This window comes from Excalfactoria chinensis, chromosome 4 (assembly GCF_039878825.1).
Source record: "Excalfactoria chinensis isolate bCotChi1 chromosome 4, bCotChi1.hap2, whole genome shotgun sequence".
NCBI lineage: Eukaryota > Metazoa > Chordata > Aves > Galliformes > Phasianidae > Excalfactoria > Excalfactoria chinensis.
In genome coordinates this window covers 73118914-73124913 of record NC_092828.1, presented here as the reverse complement: position 1 = coordinate 73124913, position 6000 = coordinate 73118914, and the positions used below count along the sequence as shown (strand labels likewise).

Sequence of the window (6000 nt, the reverse complement as noted above, 5' to 3'; positions counted from 1 at the left end):
CTAGAATGACAGAAAGAACGCTGGACTTGCAAGTGCATCAGGGATGAGCATCAACATATTCGTAAACCTTTCTGAGAAAAGGTAAGAATAGGTTAATGAGATTATTTTTTTAAATAAAGATAGAATTTAAGTATATTTCCTTTCTACATCATTATCTGATATTAAGCTAGGTTTCTATAGTTTAGCAAGTTACTGCTTGCTTGTAATTAAGGTACTGTAACTCATGCTTTTGCTCTGCCCAAATTATAAGTAAATTCATTATGGTGAGTTAAGTCCGTGCATTCATTCTGCAGTTAGAACAAGTTTATAATGGTTGTCACCGTTCCTCATCAACGATTGTGGTTTCAGCTATCCAGTTGTAACTTTAATTCCTATGAAGCAAGGCACTCTCTGGAAAACATTCTGTATACAAGCAGTAAATTGTTTATACTTTCCCTATTTGTTACTTCATACTTTAATATACTGTGTATACATGTATGGGAAATTGGTAATCACAGTCTGAACCTCTGATTAATCAGCTGAGGCAAGTGTCAGGTCAGCTGTGGGAGCACAGGTGAGAGTCATTTAGCTGTGCTCCCGGAAGGGGTGGAGCTTGACTCCACCTCCTCTGGACCTCACTTAAGGGCTGACCACCAGTAAGGCAGCATCTCTTGGAGATTGCTCCCTGGAGGAGATTGCCTCAGCATTTCCCAGTGAAGGCATCCATATTGGTGAGTCTTTCCTTATAAATAACCTTTTGAATATCTGTTAGCATCTTTGTATTATTTCACCTTACAATGCACTAAAGTGCAGATGCTTTTAATAGTTGTTCTGGTCCTTAAGTGAGAAATTGGAGTGAAGGCTGCCCAGTACTACCATAAGTTAAATTTCTCTTAACAGTGCTTTGGGGGTATTCAGCTGTGACTCAACAGTCCCTATACAGTACCTATTAACAGAGAGTCCTTAATGTTTAATTAATTTGTATAGGTCTGTGGAAAACATTTGTAGGGGAAAGTGTTAGGTCATAGCCTGAACTGATGATTGAACACCTGGTATAGGGGTATGGCTGGCCTAGGAAGCACAGGTGCATCCTGGGTTCACCCCCCCCAGGCTCATTTAAGGACTAGCCTTTGGGGAGGAAGATTTTCTGGCTGCAGGTTGCTTTGTTAGGAGTGTTCTGTGGCTAGAGATCCTAATTGCTGGTGCGGTAAGTCAATTTTTAATTAATTTTTCTTAATGTCTATTGATATTCTCAGTAGTGCTTTGCCCGGTATTACAAAAATGCTTTGTCAGAAGCAGTTTTACTGTTTCATAGGACAGACCATATTATATGTGATTTTACTTGAAATAAGAATTAAAAGCACAACTTTTTAAATGCTGTATATTTAAGGTCGTGGTTTGCCGTGTTCTGTCTCTAGTTCTTTTGTTGTTGTAATTATGAGAGCTGAATTTTGTTCTATAGGGTCCTGTTTTATTTGCCTTCTATAATGAAAATCATTCAGCAATCTCTGAAACAATGTCTGAAGTGTAGAGTGTGCCTGTATGATTTCAAATGGCTGGAGCCCACAGTGGGAGACTGAAGGTTCTGGGCTTTTTCCATCTGGAGGGCAGAAAGCTCTGGATTACCTTAGCGTGGCCTTCCACTTCTTAAAGAGAGCTTATTAATAGAAGAAAGATTGACTTCTAACATGAACAGATACTGATAGGATGGAGAGAAATGGCATTAAACTAAAGGAGTAGAGATGTACGTTAGGTATTAAGAGAAAATACTTTACTTGGAGTGGTGAGGTACTAACACAGGCTGTCTAGAGAAGCAGTAGATACCCTATCCCTAGAGATGTTCAATGGCAGGTTGGGTGGGGTTTCTGGTCAGCCTGATCTAGTGGGTGGCAATCCCGTCTACAGTGGGAGATTGGGATTAGATGGGCTTTAAGGTCTCTTCCATCCTACTTTAGCTTGATATTTTCAATGCGTTACTGAAAAGTCAGTGTCCTCTGCAGTTTGTGCTCACACTATTGAGTTGTTTAGGGACTAGAAAGGGGAAACAAAATCTATCTCAGAGATATTGTTGCAGTGACATAAACTTTCTTTGGAGTTTTCCCTGAGCAATGGAGAATGCATTCTGCTTACATACGGAATTAGGCTTGTTAAGGTGGTCTTAAACTAAAATGGATAAGGAAAGGGGGAGTGATTCACTGAGAGTCTAAGTCACATCCCCATTTGTACTGTAGGGTGTAAGCAGGGTGAATGTTTATCTGTAAGAACTGCAGGTCTGTTGCAGAATGATTTATTTGGAGCTAATCCCTGCAGTTCTAATGCAGGTGTAATCAGGTTATCTGGACTTGGTGTTGTCTTGGTGTTGTTGGTGTGCTCTTGTCCATTCATTCCTATGCTGCTCTTGTGCTTTTATGGATACTCATACAAACTCACAGGAATCCAGCTCAGAGGGATCTGGCAGATTTAACTGCATTTGTTTACAAATAATTTGTTTCCCTTAGTTACGCAAGTATCAGTATGAAAATACACACATAAAAAGGCAGGATTGCACCTACCTAAACCCAGTGTGCCACAATTCCCCAGTTTTTAAGTTAATGCCTAACTCTTCATTGCCATTAATAGCTGGGGTAGTATTCTTTTAGCCCTGTGATTCAGACAGTGAGTGACTGTTGCATTTGGGGCAGAGTCTGTGTGGAACAGTGCCCTGCTTGGGCTGAAGAGTCTCTGCAGATCTAGTTGTTTCTCTCTAGGTTAAATGTGTGCCCTGATGGAGTGTGAGATGTTTACTCAAAAGAAGTATGGGGTCAAGCTGCCATAATGTAGTCAAGATCCAAGAGAAAAGTTAGAAGAGGGATGAAACAGAGACTTTCCTATGAGAGCTTGCGTCCATCTGTGCTTTATACGGCATAATTTATATTCTGGTATTATCTTCCTATGACAACATCTGGGAAAGAGACTAAAGATGGACTGAGTGCAAGCTGGTTTTTGTTAGGTGAGAAATTATGTATGCTGCTTTCTTTCTCCTTAGCCTTTCTTTGGAATGTTCCTGGTTTTCTTTTGACGGCTCAGTTTTGAACACCGTCTCTTTGTATTGAACTCAGCTTGCCATAGTTTGCTCTGAAAGCTCTGTATTTCAGGCGTAAGAAAATGCATGAAAATAAACTACTTAGTTTGCATCTTGCTTTTTGAAAACTCCATACTGCCTTCAGTTTGCTCTTGGAGTTTAAAGACTTCTCACAACTGTTCCAGTTAAATTTTGCCAGGAGAAAAGTAAAGAAACCTGTAATCCTGCAATGTCTGGGTTTGTTTGAAGGATGAATGTTTTTAATGACTAGTTAAAACCACAAACCTGTCTTTCCTTTACTTTACTTTTCATGTACAATATGTTTCTCATGATCACATGAGGCACAAGAGAGCAATTGGACTTCTCTACAATGAATTCACTTTTTCCATTGGTAGTACATTGTTTCATTTATTTTTACACATTTGTTAATTTACAAGATAAGTGAAAATGAACTTGTTTTTCTTGTTGACTTCATGTACTTTTAAACTGAAAAAAATGCTCACTTTTCCTCTCTCATCAAGCTGTGATGTGGTCCCTGGAAGGGACATTTCTGTCACTGCAGGGGCCTATCAAAATTTTATGGAGTATATTTGAGGGAATTATTCCCTCATATTAATGTGATTCAGAGATGCTTGGTCTGGGAAAATGACAGGAACATTTGTCAAGTGAAGTGAAATGGTATACTTTGAAATATTTCATCACAACATTTCTATATAATTTGAATTGTCACTTTATGGGCTTGTTATTTTACACCGAGGTTTATAGGCCTGGAGATGCACAAAAGCTCTGACTGAATGTTGACAGCTAAAGGAGTGTTAGATAATCTCTTCCTCGGGGCCAACTAAGAGTGGGCAGACACTGAAGAAATGTGAAAAATCTGTGTCCACTGACTAAATACTTCACTTCTGTGGTGGGAGAAAGCAGCTTAGCTAGACTGAGCACTGTATCAGTCCGTGATCAGACTGATCTCATTGTTTTTTGTTTTTCTAAATATTTGGTGGCACCCCCTAAAAGCTCCAGGTTTTGGAGTTGTGATCATGATTTTTAAGGCCTTATGCTTCTGGAGAGGAGACTGAGAAAAATGACTCAAGTGAATCCTAAGTTCCTTAAGGTTAAAGCATAAATATTTGTATAACAGTAACTATGTATCTTTTTATTACTTCTGTTTACTTTGTATTTAAACAGTGTCATGATTTTTTGAATCCTGACTTTTAGAAGCTCATGGCTTATTAATTCTGGGCTAATGAAAGTAAAATTCTACTGGACTTTGATCCACATGTAGAGCAGAGCATCTTTACAATTGGATATAGAGTGTACTATGTGGGTACTTGCTGTATGAGAAACTGATGACAGCCTGAACCTCTGATTAACCATCTGAGGCAAGTGATGGGTCAGCTGCAGGAGCACAGGTGAAGTTAATTCAGCTGTGCTACTGGAAGGGGTAGAGCTTGGCTCCACCTCTCCCAGATCTCATTTAAGGGCTGAGCACCACTAAGGCAGGATCTCTTCCTGGAGATTGCTCCTGTGTGGAGTTTTGCAGTAAGTCTTGGCGCTGGCAAGCATCCATCCTTACCGTGAGCCTCAGCATTGGTGAGCATTTGTTGTTTTATCTTCCTTTCTGCATAACCTCTGGTTATCCATCAACTTTACAATTTACAATTGCAACTGAACACTTGCTGTAGGAAGTATGGATCAACTGAGCTGATACTTGATGCCTCTGATAGGCTTCTGTCAAAGACAAAATACTTGCATTAAAGAACCAGAACATGGGCTTAATATGAAATAAAGTTTCTCAAAGTTGTTCATTTCCAGTGAAATTTGGGAGGCTGTAAAAATAATCTGAAGGATATTTTCAATACAGGCTGGTGTGCAGGCATAGGAGGCAGTCTGAGTTCTACTGCAAGGTGTGTTATCCTAACCAGATATTATGATGTTTCTTGGCAACTGGTCTCTTGAGTTCCCTAGAGAACTTCTACTGGTGAGTGTAGCACTACTCCTTACTGTCTGTGGAAAAACATGCACTGCTACTCCTGCCTACCAGTCACCAGCAAGCACCTCCACAGAAAACACTTTGAATGCCTTGCATTTTATATCTCTGCATAATCCCTCTGACAACCAAATCTATTAACATTCATTTTCATCCATGTAGATATGGTTCCCTGAAATCAATTGAGCATTGTTCTGTGGAAGCATCTTGTGCTTACGTGCATGTAACCAAATCCTGAGGTGGCCTTTCATGCATTCTACAAGCACTAAGATACCTCCATTTCAATTATTCTTTTTGATGTACACTTTTTAAGGGAATTAGAATATTACACCCAAGTAAATGGTTTTAGATCTTCATGAAGGGTCTTTGAGTGAATGGAGTCCATCCCTTTTGCCATCTAATTCCTACTGTGTAGATTCATAAAAACATCTGTATTCACCACACAGCATAATAATTGATAAGAAGTCCTGTTTAAGTTTTGCTTTCTGGGTGCTTATTATTTTCTGATGGCTGACTCTCAGCAGTAGTACTTTTTGAAGGCACTTTGAATTGCTCTTCAGAATTCTTTAGGGATTCCAGTGTCACTCTACTGATAAAGTAAAAGGACTTTGGAGGGATATAGACTAGCTGAGCATTCCATACAGTACTCTAATTCTGCATGAATAGATAACAGGAGTGCACGGGAGTTGTGGAAACACGATCAGTGGCATTCACACCGCTAGAGGGCTGTCTGCATATACTGCATCGATTAAAAGCCATCAAGCATGTAGGCTCTCATTTTTCTTTAGCCATTGCATAAGTATTTTTATTTTTGCAATTTTTCCTTCTCAAATTGGCTGTCAAAATCAAAGTGAAAAACTGAAAATATGGCATGCGCTTCCAAGCCTAACAATAGAGATAACAAATACAGTTCTGCAGAAGGCCTCAAGTATCAAAATGTCATCCACTGAATCTGCCTATTGAACGCAAATAT

General features: G+C 39.4%; 1 protein-coding gene across 4 annotated transcripts in view; it reads left to right on the top strand.

Moving 5' to 3' along the window:
* Nucleotides 1-1116: 1116 nt before the first annotated feature.
* DCX (doublecortin) overlaps nucleotides 1117-6000 on the top strand; it is a 127118-nt gene continuing 122234 nt past the window's right edge. For 2 of the 4 annotated variants that reach the window (XM_072336730.1, XM_072336728.1), the window contains exon 1: nucleotides 1117-1186. The gene's annotated coding sequence lies outside the window, so the exon portion shown is untranslated. The remainder of the gene's footprint in view (nucleotides 1187-6000) is intronic. The other 2 variants (XM_072336731.1, XM_072336729.1) reach the window with 1 other exon arrangement.